This window comes from Onychomys torridus, chromosome 3, assembly GCF_903995425.1.
Source record: "Onychomys torridus chromosome 3, mOncTor1.1, whole genome shotgun sequence".
Taxonomy (NCBI): Eukaryota; Metazoa; Chordata; class Mammalia; order Rodentia; family Cricetidae; genus Onychomys; species Onychomys torridus.
Window position 1 is genome coordinate 44,466,821 of NC_050445.1, and position 15,920 is coordinate 44,482,740.

The window sequence follows — 15,920 nt, forward strand, 5'->3', positions numbered from 1 at the left end:
CTGACACTTCCTCTTTTATGAAGAGACCCGCAGAGGAATGAATAGCACTGCTCTCAGTCAACTTACACATTGGTGGCACGAGGAAATTTGGTAGTGAGGTTTTATGGAGAACAAGTCTGTGGCACAGACTACATTTATATAAAGCCAATGCTCTGTTGAAGGCAGAGAGTCTGTCTGAAAATGTTAGAAGACTAACAGAACCTATAGTGCAGTCTCAGGCCAAGTCATTTGGGATTTGAAAGAAGCCAGTTTCCTCTCTGAAAGTCACCTTCCATTACATTGAGACAAAAGAAGGAAGCTCTTCAAAGAGAAGCTGATGTGAAATCAGGAAATTAATTTTCAATACAGAGAGTAGAGATTACTTGTGCATAGCTTTTTTAAAGTATATAATTTGTACCTTTCAAATATTTAATTAAAGTATTATACATAAAAATTCTATATGAATTTTATAAATACTTTTCTAATAACTTTCTAGGATGGCAAATAAGGCTCCAACATGAATAAATACTTTAGTTTCATAATGAGTATCCTAATTGGAAACTATGCATATTTAATTTATCCACATCTAAGTCTTTTTCATTAATTTTAAACATTTAGTTTATTGAATAGTGGCTATGGTTCAGGCTCAGAACAGATACTACTCCAGTCTTTGCATATCTTAGTCTAGTGAGGTGCTTAGGACTACAGTGGCAGCTGTGAGATACTGAATAGCACAGTGATGTGCAAGTCCAAGCATCTTGTAACCAGACCTAGAGGTTAGGGAAAGCTTTCTGAGAGATGTTATTGCAAAATCAGTACAAAGGATGCTAAGGATTGGGGAAGTGATGGGGGAAGGTGGAGAACAAGTCTCTTCTGAGAGGAGGAGCTGACAGGTGCAGAAGTCAGAGATGAGAGAAGATATGCCATGCTGAATAAATGCAGAGTGACCCACTCAACCTGAAATGTGGGAGTAATGTAGGGTACAAAGATTAAGAAAGAAGTCTGTGAGGGAAGCAGATGCATTTATTTCATGGGAAATCTTTAAGGTTAGAAGTCAGTTGTTTTCAAAGTAGGAATGGTTTGGTCAGATACTACATTACTGAATGATCACTCTCATTGCTGTGCAGAGAATGAATTGAAAAGTAAGTTTGAAAACATAGGGTGAGAAAAAGCAGAATATTGATATTGTTAAAGTATTCCATGTAATGGAAACATTGGTTAAACTGGGGTGGTATCAATGGAGATGGAGAGAAGGGTGACCACTGATGTAATTAAGAGGTAGAATCCAAGATTCTCACAGCAAGGTAGGATCTAAACTCAGTTATGAATGTATGAGCATCAAAAAGAGTTCATAGATGTGGACTCTAGAGAACTCAGATGCCTGAATAATTGTATAGAAATTACAGTGTTAGAAACCTGGAAGAGTAAGGTTTTGCTCACAAAGATCAGGACTTTGGAGCTGGGGTTTCAGAGGTGAAGTGTCAGAGCACACAAAGCCCAGAATGTGACCTGGGGAGTAGATGACTGACCCTGAGTGGACTACAGGGAGGAATGACGGAAAGCCAAGCTAGCAAGGGGGAGAGCTATGCCAGACTCCCACGGGGTTCTGTTTTGTGAGTCAGACACTGAAGGCTTCAGTAAGTGCCAGGGACACCAGGAAGACAGTTGACAACAGGGGTAAAAGTAAGAAGCTAGTATAGACTAAATTGTATCATTAAGTGCCCTTGCCCTCTTTTCTCACAAGCAGGAGAAAAGGAGTTTCTTTCATGAATGTTTTCTTGTAGCTTTTCAAACCTGCTGGGTGGGAATGGATAAGCTTGATGGCCATTCTTATTTTCTAGTCCCATCTTTGACCTTTGCTGATTCATCAGGACATTATCCCTTAGAACTCCAGTTATATGATCCCTTTGCCCTCTCGTCTTTCTGGGTCCTTCCCTAATGGTTTCTTTGATTCTAATATTCATAATTACTTGAATATATGTGCTAACATGTATGTATACACATATAAATATGTGTATTTGTGTGTGCCTGTGGGTGTGCACAATGGTATAAAGTAAAGGTTATTCTACTTATTTAATATTTGAGTTCCAATATTTGGCTCTTAAAAATGATGATTACTTGAATATGCAGAGATATAGTTTATGCTAAGAGATCCACTGTCAAGCCCAGGGGTATTTATGGTATTACAGTAGACATACACCAACACTTGAAGATTGAGAACTTGAGAAATCACAAGGTCACAAAGAAAAGCAGCATGGAGGATGATTACTTGCTACTCTGTTTTGATGTCTGCTGTGTGTGAAGTCCTGGATTTATTATTTTCTGTTTTTCATTTATTGAAAATAGATTTTTTCATAGATTATATTCTGATTACAATTTCCCCTCCTTCAACACTTCCAAGATCCTCCCCACCTGCCCTCCCATCCAAGTCTACCCCCTTCCTGTTTCTCATTTTAAAATAAACAGGAGGCATATAAATAATAATAATAGTAATAATAATAATAATAATAATAGTAGTAGTAATAATAATAATAATAACAATAAAATAAGATAAGCAAAAACAAACCAGACAAACAAACAGGACAAAACAAACAGAAGAAAAAGAGACAAAGAAAACAAGAAACACATGTTGACATAGATACACACACATTCCCAAGTCCTGGATTTTTAAGATGTCCCTGAAGCCAGAATAAAATTTTATGTCTGCAGGCATCACTATTTCCACTAACAACAGCATAAGGGACTTGCAGGAACAATGTTCATGAAGACCTCCTATTCCAAAGAAAATGGTACAAAGGGAAGCAAGAAGTGTTCATTTTCTACCTGAGAATCATGGAAACTATGGTCAGTCTACTCATTGCCTTCAATCACCTGTGAACAGTTTTATTATACTCTTATTTATTTCTGTGTGCATGAAGAAAGGTAGGGATGGGGTCAGGAGTGTGAACGTGCCATGGCATGTCCGTGGATGTCAAAGGACAGCTCTCAGGACTCTGTTCTCACCTTCCACCTTGTGTGTCTGTATTAGTGGTTTTTCTATTGCTGTGATAAAGCACCATGACCAAGGTGACTTACAGAAGAAAGCTGACATTGTGTCTATGGTTTCAGAGGTTTAGGGATCGTGATGGTGAAGACAGCCCACAGCAGACAGGGAACCTGGAACTGGAAGCTGAGAGCTAAACATCCCAAACCAATGGAAAACAGAAAGCTTTAACTGGGAATGGTGAGTGGTTTTTGAAACCTCAAAGCTGGGCCCCATTAACATACTTCCTCCAGCAAAATCACACCCCCTAAGACTCCTCAAGCAGCACCAACAACTGGGACCAAGTATTCAAATGCTTCACAGATGTGTGGACATCTCACTCAAACCACCTTAGCGTCTCTGTAATCAAACTCAGCTCACTAGCTTGGGTGGGCCTTTAACCACTTAAATGTGTCACTGCCCCTTTATCTGTAAAATTTCTATTGTGTTTTGAGAAACTATCATTTATGGTTTTGGGAAGACACTGAGAACCCTGGGACTAGATACGAATGTGCCTTACCAGTTCTGAAAAGCCTTTAGCTATCATCTCTTCAACGTCTCTGCTGTTCTTCCCAAATTCTGAAGGCCCAGGTCCTCATTTTGTTCTTCCAAGGTCTTATCTATGCTTCCACACGACTAATAACTTTTTTCTCTCTGGGCCTAATAAATTTCTTCAAGATATGTACATGTCTTTATAACCCTGTCATTACACACTGGATTTTGCTTTTTTGAAAATAATTTTTGAGAATTTCATTTATGAGTTCTGTTTTTGAATAATTCCCACATCTTCCTCTCCTTGCTGCAACTCTCTTCCCATGTTCTCCCTATGACCTCTCAAATTCATGACCTTCTCTTTATTCTCTCTCTCTCTCTTACACACACACACACACACACACACACACACACACACACAAATCACGTCACACACAAATAAAGCTCCCATTTAGTGTTGATCATTTTGTATATTTGTTTAAGACTGAGCACTTGGAGTTAGATAAACGATCAGGGATTTAATATCCCTGGAAAAGACTAATTCTCCCTCTCTCAGCAGCCCTTAATTGCCTATAGCTCTTTGCCTAGAGGTGAGTCCCTGGGAACTTTCCCCAATCCTTGTCGGCAAGTCAATCTGGTTTTTATTAACTTTAATATTTTGCTTTCTTTTAACTAAAGCCAAGACTACTTAAACTTCAAATCACCACCCCCATTTTTTTTTCACACGATAGTGATAATTTGAATGAAAGATCCATGGAAAAGCTTGCTAATGGTCAGAAGCATACAGGGGGACACCAACTTCCAGACAGACAAATTTCTTTGAACTCCTTACTTAACTCTAGTGAGAAGATTTCTTTCTACCTTGTCTTTGAAGATTTGATACTCTGGGTCCCATGCTGCAATCAGGCATTAGATATTTTAGTCATTATTTTAATCAAAGCTAATTTAGTCACTTAACTACTTGTGTTTTTAATTTTATTTCAATTTTAAATTCCATATTCCTGTCTTTCATGCTAGATAGGCTAGGCATTTCAGAATAGTTTTGGTAGTAAACAGGCCTTGTTGTTGTTTTAAGAAGAGAACCATTGAGGATTTCTATCTTGAGAAACTTTGTTTTCATCATGGAATTCAACTTTGAGTCAGCAAATGCATTAGGACTCCCTGTGAGAGCTGGTTTCAGTTTCTGGAAGCAGTGGGAGTGAGGAGTGTCACCTAGAATACTGAAGTCATACAGGATGAGGCAAAACCTAGTCTTCGATAACCTTGGGTGTATGACCAGGGACTAAGGCAACAGTGATCAAAGAGAAGGCTGCCTTGATGTCTTAGTTAGGGGTTTTATTGCTTGTATAAGTACCATAACACTAAACAGTTTGGGGAGGAAAAAGACTATTTTGCTTACACTTTTACATCATAGCTCAGTGTCCAAGGAAGTTAGGGTAGGAGCTCATGGCAGAAACTTGGAGGCAGAAGCAGTTGCCGAGGCCATAGAAGAGTGCTACCTATGAGCTTGCTTACTCATGGCTTGCTCTACATGCTTTGTTATCACCCAGGATCAACTGTACAAGAGTAGTACCACCCACAGTAAGTTGGGCCACCCCACATCAAACTTCAGTCAAGAAAATGCCCCAGAGACTTGCCTACAGGCCACTCCTGTGAAATAATTTTCTCAATTTAAGACCCCTTCTTCCCAGGTAACCCTGGTTTATGTTCAGTTGGCATAAATCTAGCAAGTACACCCTGTGCTAATGAAGCATGGTGTGTACCTCTGAGTGAGACAACATTTTATACTACAATGAAGAAAAAGTTGCTATCATTGGCAATAGATTAGTTGTTCTGCTCCAAAATGCAAAACTAAAGAGAATGGGTACAGAGAGAAGTCAGATAATAAATAGGTGACCAGGATTCTGTCAGGGGAAATGTGTGCCACAGTCCAGTGTGGTGATGATAGTTTATGACAACTCATCTTTTATTTTTTTTATGCAGAAGTAGATGAAAGGAGTCCAAAGGCTCTAAACATGAAATTATAAATGTCTACAGCTGCTAATTATCTTGATTTGATCATTACATTTTGCATAAGTGAACTAAATTATCATGGTTTATACTATAGACATGTACAGTTATTATGCATTGTTCAAAAAAAGAAAATGAAATTGGAATGGCAAATAATATTGGGGACAAAAAATGGCAAATGTCAGATAATATAGTTAGAAAGAGAATCTGGAAGACAACAAACAATGCAGATGCATAAAACACCAAGAGATTACATGCAGGAGGAAAAAAACCAACAAATCAAAATATGATATAGAAGCAAGGAACCGAAAATGAGGAAGGAAGCAAGCTCACGGGAGAGATGAGCTAGGAACCTAAGAAGGAAGGAGGCACACACAGTACAATCAGGTATGTCTTTTTCTCTTGTTTATCTGGGAGGCTGGACATGCAGGACTCTGAGGAAATGATTTCCAGTCCTTGGGCACATGCTAATTACTGCCCACAGGGAGCCTCTATGTTTCTTTCTTATGAACGTAAACAAGATACAAAGATAGCAAGAGCAATGTTCCCGTGATCCAGGAAATCAACCTTCATTACCAATGTTTGCTTGTAATAGTTTAGGTTTTTAAAATGGCATTTGACTTTCCCCTGAAACATTTTTAAGACGATTTAAAAAACAAGATATCTTGAATGGAATGTAATTTTAATAAATAGCCAAAGACCAGTTTTCCTACTTTTCTTTAGACTCAGTCAGAGGTACTGAGAACCCACTACACTGAGATCCTTGAACAAGAAATTCAGACAACTTTCAGTTAAATTTATAATGCAAGAAGACAGAAATCTCAGAGTGCTTGTGCGACAGCAGTGAAGTTCCCAGTGCACAGTCGGAGTCGAGCACTGACAAAGTGCACACTCAGGAGCATCTTGGTATGTATGTGCTCTGTGTTTGCCAGTGTATAAAAGGTAGTTGAGATGATTTTTCACAAGTCTTTCTTAGTTTTGAAAGAAGCATATTTCGATTCTTGAAGATACATGAAGATGGACCTCCAAAAGTCACTTAGACTTATGTTGATAACATCAACATCAGTCTAATTTCTTTCATGTAGATTTCCAGTGAGTTACTCAACATCTATCCTACCAAAATTGCATGAAAAGGAAGAACCCTTTCACCAATACAGTTATATAAGGACTAGTGACAGTATTTTCCAGAAGCACTGAAATTCCTACTGCATCTCAAGCAGACAGAAGAAAACTGAAGGAAGGGCAGACATGACCTGGCACCTCATACCAAGCATATCTGGGGAGGACTGCTGTTGTTGTACTTTGTATCATCAGCGTTTCCCAAATGCCAGTGTGTTACAGCCATGATCCCATGATTACACAATTGAGAGACTGTGTTGGTCTGGGCATTACACAAATATTGAGGATGAGGCCATCAAAGTTAGATGAGTAGAAGCAACTTTATTCCATCATCGTAGGATATAAAATCTTCTAAGCAGTTACAGCCACAGGCAGGTGTCTGGCTCTGTGACCCCAAGAAGGGGCCATAAGCATTTTTTATAGCAAAAGACTGTGGGACCTTGGTCACCTTCTTCTGTTCCCTAGATCATGATGTTAACAATTTCCACTCTGCCATACATTCCTGCCAGGATGTGACTTAACACCACAGACTCAAATCAACAGAACAAGTTGGTTACAGATTGGAACCACTGGAAGCCCAAATTCACTTTTTGTGTTCATTATCCTAGGTGTTTTCTTATACCAATGAAACACTATTCTTAAAGAAATCTTTGGTGATGTGTACATGAATAATCTTGGATCTTATCTGGGACCAAAGCCATAGTAAGTATTTTCATATGGCATATTTAATTATGTGGGACATAACTGTAAATCAGACAGAAACATTAAGATCATTTATCTGAAGGAACATGAAGATCTTGGTTTACAATTAAGTGCTTACATTAATACAGTACTATAAATGTAACAATAAATGAGATATACTCATATTTGATTGTATGTATACATATATGCACCTGTGTGTGGACACAACTTCATCCTAATTAATTTCTGGCTACAATAAAAGAAAATGCACTTCCAAAGAAAACATGTTCATTCCCTCACTTTCTTTAACCATCTTCTCTTTAGGCTGGCTGAATAAATGAACAAACTAATTTATCCCTTTCTTCTTCTTTTGGATCACAAAGATTGAGACAGGGATGTTACAATGTCTAGCAGGCCCTATTAATATGGCTGCTTTATATGGTGAAATGAACAGAAACAGAAGAGGTCATTATCAAATACACAAAAGTATCTTCTAATTTACAAGCAAAACACAAATATTAGCCTATTAAAATGAGTGCACTGAACAGTGGGGAAATTTACAAAATATTTTCTATTAAATTCAACAAATATGTAAGATATTATAACCAGCAGCATCATAAAGAATATTTCTAGTTTAGCAAGGAAACGACATCTTTTCAGAGTAATCTAAATATCTATCTGTATTTTCTCCTTTCCCATCTAAGCTTAAATATGTGGCAGCCAGCAATCACAAGATGTTGCTTCTAGTTCAGGCTCTTCTGTCAGCTAAATGTTACCTGAAATGCGCTTGCCATTCTAATTTATAAAAATGAGAGAAAGTATTCTATGAAACGTTTGGATCAGTTAATGTGAAGCTTACACAGAGTGTCGTGTATAAAAATGTCTACTTTGTGGAAGAGTCTAACCACATTTTAGTTTCTTTTCTTTCATTTCCCTCTGATTTTTTCTCTGTACATTCTCTTCTCTTTGTCTATTTTCATTTTTCCCTTCTTCATTTCTGTAACATGCATGCTGTATTTTCTCATTGCAATTCCATTCTCTACTTCACACCACAGCAGCTCACTGAAGCCCTATCACTTGTTAAATATTCTCTACCCAGATCATTTTTCTTTCCTCCTTCTCTTTCTTCTTTTGTCTTATGAGACAGGAGCTCACGTATAGCTATGGTCGGCCTTCATGTTGTAGAACTGGTTCCACCTCAGAGACCTTGTTTTTGCACACCCAGTTTCAGGTTACCCCCTCCCTTTTGAGTTTTCATTATTTGTAATATCAAGGTAGTGTTTGTCCTTAAGGAAGTCATTATTGTGGAGAGGGAGTGCTTGTGGGTGCTACCTGTAAAGTACAACATCACACTCATAAACCATTAATCTACCAAGAAAATGGCAACGAAGTGTGAAGAAAGCAAGTGTGAAAAGAAAGTGAATGATTCCCTCTGAAAAAGGTTTCACATAGTGTTCCTTCCCATGGGGCCTGGAGCCCCACCTGGTTTACAAACAGGGCTCTGTACTTTCAGGCACTCTGAGGTTGACCAGGTTCATTCTCTTAACCTCAGTTGGTCACATTTTCTAGAAATACTGAGATTTAAAGAGGATAATGGATGTGAGACAATTAGCATAATGCCTAATTGGGCTTCTGAGGTGATGCTAATTCACATTGCTTTCAGGATCTCCCAAAGGAGTGATGGGATTAAAAAGCCCAACTGATGGATACAACTGAAAATTCCTTCCATTACTCATATACTTACCTTTAATCTCAGGCTTCTTTACAACTCTTTTTCTCCCTTAGGAACCTTGTGAAGTTCCTAACAAAAGTGATATGAACTTCCCTTTTGGCATTCAGAAACTGTATAGTACATTATAACATATTTATGAAGAGAAAATAATTCAGGATGGTCATTTAAGCTGACTCATTTTAATTCTGAATACATGTCTAAAATCTTTAGTTATTAAAATGAATAACATACCAGCATCTTGTGAACAGAGGTGACAGCTGAGGTTTGGAGTACAAGAGTGAGGACTGAATTCATGTTGCACCTGTTATCAACAAGGAAAATGTGTTAATCTGGTAACTATTAATTAAATTTTTATTTCAGTGTTTCTGCAAGCAAGACAGCTTTTCTCTGTAGTATGTATTTTTTCATTGCAAGACTAATGCCTTAAATTTTGATATTTAGTATTCTTACATATGTCAAAATATATTCTAAATGATATAGAAACATATGATTTACATGCTGATTAACTGTCACAATTTTCTCTTAATGAACTCATAACTAAAAGTGCACATAAATTACAGCTGCACAGATTTCTACACATACCCAAAGTTAATGTAAAATAATAATTTTTATTTTCTGAAAAAAATCTTAGCCAGTGTGCAAGTTACACATTTTGTTTAAACGTGCAATTTATAATGGATGTTCAATTGTTAATTTATTTATACACAGATCTTGGATTGTCAGATGAAGACTGTAAATACAGAAAATTCCAGCCAATATGAAGTGCCAACTCAGTGTCATCAAATCAAACACTTTGGAAGCCTGAAGCTAGAAACCGCACTGTGGCATTACCAACACTGAGGCAGGTGAGGGAGCTCTTTCTCACAGGATTCTGAACTCATCTAGAAATAAATTGAAAGTGAGACAGCAGGCATCAGCCCACAAACTCTCTCAGCAACTCTGCAAACGTGTGTTCAGAGACCTCCAGAAACTTAACTGGCTCTGTCACAGCTGCTGGTGTCCAAGCCCATTCCAATCCCCTGCAAAGTTTCAGAGGCTCCAAAAAGTTCTGGAGGAATGTTATAATTACAGTGTCCTCTCAGAACTATGCAAGAGTGGATTTCAGCTCTGAAAACCATCCAAGGAAATGCTTAGTCTGTATGTACAAGTGTGCCTAGTGGTCCCCATGCTGATCTGGAAATTCAACACCCTCTCATTAGAATCCCAGGGCAACTAAAGCTCCAGAATTGCAGCCTTCATTTCCAAGAAGCAGCTCCTACTGTACAAGGGAGTTTAACTTTGGAGTCTGGACTCTTTCATTCACATATTTAAAAAAAAAAGTTCTTAATACAGCTGGCAAGATGGCTCAGCAGATAAATACCACTTTCTGCCAAGGCTGATGACCCAAGTTTAATCCTCAGGGTACACATAATAGAAGGGCAGAATGAACACCAGCAAGCTGTCCTCTGACAGCCACACTCACAGATGGCACAAGGGCACTTACCCCTCCCCCAGCACATAAAGTAAAGCTCATAGTCATTGGAAATTTGAAACTTTGAAATATCTCATTAAAGAGTAAAGTTGCATGTGTATTAATAGGGACTTACAGAATCTTCCTACCTTCTTTTATTCTGTTTTAATTTGTACTAATTGCCCCTAGTCTCTCTTCTTTATCAAAAACATTGTTGATATCATAGACACACTTATTTATTTTGGTTAACAATGAGAGTCAACACTGCCCACTCACCAGCATTATCTAGCTACAATGTGACTGTATTAGCAACATGAGTACCTTTGTCAAAGAATTGTCTTTCTTAACTATATTCTGATGAGTTAGTATTGTGTGTGATACTATAAAGCCTTTGAGGTGGTCATTGTTGATGTCACTGTCCCTAATCCCCAAGTAAAAGTGAAGTGAGAATCCACAGTAGTATGGTCAATAATTTATTAAGTGATAAAATGAAAATAACACTCACGAATAGAGAATGAAGGTGCACAGCTGCCTCACCCTCCAGGGAAGCATAGGGAAAGCTCCATACCAGCTCACTGGTATGTGGAAACCTTCCACATTCCAGAGAGAGAGCACGATCCTCCTCCTCAGGTCACATACCCAGACAAGACCACGCCCTAGGCCTAGTCAGCCCAATACCATTGGCTGAATGGATTGAATTCCCACAACATAGAAGCATTATGTGATTCTGTTTAGTAAACCTATGGCATTTCTTAGTTTCTGCAATGAGCTGAGATTTTTTTTAAAAAGTCAATAGTGACTTATGATAGAATGAACTACACAGTTCATGTTGAATTTAGCTTCAGATGTAAGTAAGAACAACTTCTGTAAACAGATTATCACACTGAAATGAGGACGTCACTCTGTGGTTTCTAGCATTTGTGAAACAACCAGGAAAGAGTTTCATAGTCTGTTTTGGTTTTTTTGTTTTGTTTTTATTTTTGTTGTTGTTGATGAGTTTTGTGTTTTTAAGAAAAAGAAAAGTGGAATCCAAATGACATTTTACTGGCACATTGCAGTTTTTCTGTTCTTCCACTAAAATCTTCAGTTAGGGAAGCCGTTTTAGAGAAAAGAGACTGAAGAGATCTGGACCCTGCTTCCATCACTCATGTCTATAGCAATGCACTGTTCCTTCCTATGTGACTCTTGGGCTAGAGTTGCCAAAGGCACAGGATCAGGCATAGCAGATGTGTGCAAAGACACTGGAGAACTCAGTAGTATTCAAACTTAATAATGTTCAATAGGAAAAAAAGTGAAAGTGTATGTAACAATAGTTGTATCAATATGGAAAACATCAGCTGATAGGTAATGATTATATACATATACAGGGTCACAAAAGACAATGTAGAAAACAGGGAATGAATGTTATGGAAGATAAAAACAATTTATGAATGGTGGATAGTAATAATTCTCTTTTCATTTTCTTCATGGTAAAATTGCTTCCAAGTTGGGGATTTAGCTCAGTGGTACAGTGCTCTCCTAGCAAGCACAAGGTCCTGGGTTCGATCCTCAGCTCAGAAAAAAAAGAAAAAGAAAAAAAAATTAAATTAAATGCAATACACACATATGTATGTATATCTGTTCCGTGGAACATACTTTTGTTCATTTATAAATTAAATGAAGAACATTTGTAACAAGTCATAGAGTCAGATAATTTCCCCAGCTGAAATATATATTTTATTGAGCATTTTACCCAGCATTTAAAAAGATCACACCATGCAGATTTGTCTACGGCTAGAGCAGCCCCAATGAATAGTGTACTTACAGTCTGATTCCAGGGACGCAGCTTTGCCGCCTCCCCCCCTGCCTCCTCTTCTGCCTTCCTTCCTCCATCTTCCATCTTTCTGCAAGCCACCCTGTTTTTTCATACCTGGATATTTCTTGATCCATTTATCTATTATATGTATATGCTTTTTTTATTTTCTCTCAGCCTTCCATATTTTATTTTTTATTTTCTGATTTCTCTTTCTTCCTCCTTCACTGGAAGGAGTATGTGTGTGTGTGTGTGTGTGTGTGTGTGTGTGTGTGTGTGTGTGTACACACACGCTCGCGTGCTCCTACTCTCATTCTAAAAGTGGGTATTTTTAATTGCATATATGACTAAAACAAAATCAAACCAAAGTGGGAATAAGAGTGATGTGTAGATGGATGTGCTGCTGTATGTGACTACATGTCACACCTTTGTTTCATTCCTCTAATAGCTGCCTAGGGCAGTGCAGTAGCCTAAGACAATGCCAGCTATCTGCTGTTTGCCCATCCAGATTCACTTTCCACTCTTCTATGGTGTATGCACTCTATCCATGGACAGGTGACAGACACACCTGTTACCTTCCTTGTGATGAGGCCTCATTAGCATGCATGTGTTTAAATCCATTGAATTGTTCCCATCAAACAGCATCCTTTAAATATGTGAGGTTTGTATATCAGATAAATCTTCATCATGCTACTGAGGAAAAGCAAACAGCACAGTAGAAAGCTTGTGTCTTTAGGTTTAGGCTTTAGCAGGTGGAGCCAAGGAAAGATATAGGAGGAAGACTGTTCCTCTGTGAAAATGGGTCTCCTTTTACCTCCTGAATCCTGGTATCCTCTGTTTCCTTCATCTGTATCTTGGGTTCCCATTTGGTCACTTGACTTTCCCAGACACCTTACTGTCTACTTACATCTGTGATGAACTAACTTTCCTCCAATCATCATAGTTTGAGTATATGTTTTCTATTAGAGTCTTAGTGTACACAGCAATATTAATTTCACTCATTCATTCATTTGTTTCACAAACAGCCCTTCAATATAAGCAGCAGGAATGAAACCAGAATGAAGCATATGTAGAGTGGCCATAAACGATCATACCCTTTGATCTCAAAGAGATTAAAATTTAGAGTACAACAGTCTACCTTGGTGGGTGAGCAGTTGAATGATGTTCATTTTTAAAAATGATATGTTTGATCTAATCTAGCTCAGTATAAATGTCACCCCAAGCATTGTGCATGATTGCCTTTTCTTCTTAATCTACTTTGTAACAGACATTTTGTTGAACACATGGGAGTAGCAGGTGCAGATATTTTCAGATAAGAACGTAGTAATTAGCTCCTAATAAGTTCCACCTGGCTAGAGGCACCAGCCAGTTCTCTAGCAACTTTTTCCAAGCAGATTAGTCCAAAAGTGTGGGCCTTCTCATTGGAGGTGTCTATTTTTGTCTTCATTTTTTGCAAGGATTTTGTGTTTCAAAGTGTGCATATCTAGCAAATTTCCATCATCATAGAAAATAAGTCCACACAAATTTTCTTAAAACTTAAGGAACATTACAAAATGTATTCACATCAAATATTTAACTGATCCTAGCTACAACCATCATAGGTTCCCTCATCACCCTCAGGATAGTTGCTGAGTGGAAAAATGTGAAACTAGATTGTTGGTGAGAAAGGATAGTGACTCTCCTCCAGTTGGGGGGAAAAACACCCTATAGCCCAGCCATTCTACTTCTGGTTACACATCCCAAAATACTGAAAGCAACACAACAAGGCAATATTTACAATGCCATAGCCATAGGACCACTATTAAGAACAGCCAAGAGGTAGAAGTAGCCCATATGTCTATGGACAGATGAAAAGCTAAAACATAATATGGCGTACAAACACAATGGAGTGTTATCATCCTGAAAAAGAAACATGCATATTGCATGCTAAAACATGGCTGAGCCTTGAGGACATGCTTAATGAATAAAGACAGTTGCAAAAACACATATACTGTATGCATGACTACCCATCATAGTCTAATTCATAGAAAAAATAAGTAGAATGGCAGTTTCTACAGATAAAGGGGTGAAGAGGGTTGGTTTTAATATGTATATGCAATTATGCAAGCAGAATAACGGGAATGTACTTAAACACTTGACTTAAACTTGTACTTTAATAGGGTAAAACAATAAATTTTATTATATATATCTTAAAACAATTAAAATGTGCAGTGTATGAATAACATACATACATTTCCAGTTTTGTATAACTGGCAACATTAACTAAGAATTCTTAATTTTGAAATACTTAATAATTAATGTCATGGTTGGAAAAGAAGATATGACAGAAATTGTGTCTGACATTGGTGCCTTTGTTTCTCACTGATAGTCAGAAGAAAAATTATCATAAGAGACAAGAAACTGTAATTTCAAAGTTTCCCTAGGTAGAATGGAAAGTTTCTGCATCTTTTATAACCTGTTGAGTATAACTCATTTTAGTTTTAAGGCATTCGAGAAGTTTAGCTTCTTAAAACAAAAACAAAAACAAAAAACAAAAAAAAAACATGCTAAGGCAGAAAGAGCCAAAGGGGCCTGAGAACCAAGGAAACCAGGCCTTCTGAGCACAGCAGGGCTGATGCACACATGAACCCATCAACTGTGGCAGCATGCACAGGGTCTCTATTGGTGTGCTGCACATGCGGCCCCAGTGCTGAGAGGAGAAGTGTGTCCAGTTCCACATCACTAACCCAGACACCATCTTCAACTGATAACCACTTGCAAATTAAAACTTAGCTTTCTCCGAGGGAGTTGAACTGAGAAAAGAAACCACTCTTGAAGGTAGGCCATATTCCCACCACTAGATGACCAACATGAAACAAACGCAAAGGCATCTTTGGAGGCTCCTTGTCTCAGAACGTTGTGTCAGGACATATTTTTGGTAACCTTATAGGTCCTTTATATAACTATTTCACTGTATACTATATATGACATAATAGAATATATATTATATGTATATTTTCTGTGTATTCAAATGTGTGTCTCTGCATCTATATGTGTTTCTTATGCTTTTTCTCTGGCTGTTTTTCTTGTTTGTTTGTTTTTTCCTATCATGATTTTTTGGTTTTGCTTCATTTTCCTGTATTATTATTCTTTAGATGCCTGTTTGATTGCTAAGGAGAAACAAAAATGGTGTGGATCCAGAAGAGAGAGCAGGTGGGGAAGAACTGGCAATGGAAGGGGTGGGGAGACCATAATCAGAATGTATTGTGTGAAAAAATATATATTCAATAAAAGAAAAAAAAGATACTTAGCTTTAGAGAATTTTTTTATAATTCTTACCTGTCATCAAAATAGTACGGTTTATTTTTCTTTTTTTATTAATTTTTTATTCATTTTACATACCAACCACAGATCCCTCTCTCATCCCTCCCCTTGCTCCCCCTCACCTCCCCAAGTGCCTGCTCCCACCCCCGACCCACTCCTCATCTCCTCCTCCAAAAGTGTGAGTTTTCCCATGGGGGGACAGGAAAGCCTGGTACCTTCAGTTGAGGCAGGGCCCAGCCCCTCCCCCCTGCATCATGTGTGAGCAAGGTGTTCGACCATAGGTAATGGGATCCAAGAAGCCAGCTCATGCACCAGGGATGGATCCTGATCACACTGCTAG

The 15,920-nt window shown here is 38.0% G+C and overlaps 1 protein-coding gene across 4 annotated transcripts in view; it reads left to right on the top strand.

Annotated features, from left to right (window-relative positions):
• The window catches only part of Pot1 (protection of telomeres 1), a 120,401-nt gene that overhangs the window by 102,192 nt on the left and 2,289 nt on the right, over positions 1-15,920 (top strand). For 3 of the 4 annotated variants that reach the window (XR_004944505.1, XR_004944507.1, XR_004944508.1), the window contains 4 exons: positions 3,088-3,202; positions 6,227-6,409; positions 7,231-7,324; positions 9,744-9,880. The gene's annotated coding sequence lies outside the window, so the exon portion shown is untranslated. Of the gene's footprint in view, positions 1-3,087; positions 3,203-6,226; positions 6,410-7,230; positions 7,325-9,743; positions 9,881-15,411; positions 15,470-15,920 lie in introns of all 4 variants that reach the window. The other variant, XR_004944506.1, reaches the window with a different exon arrangement.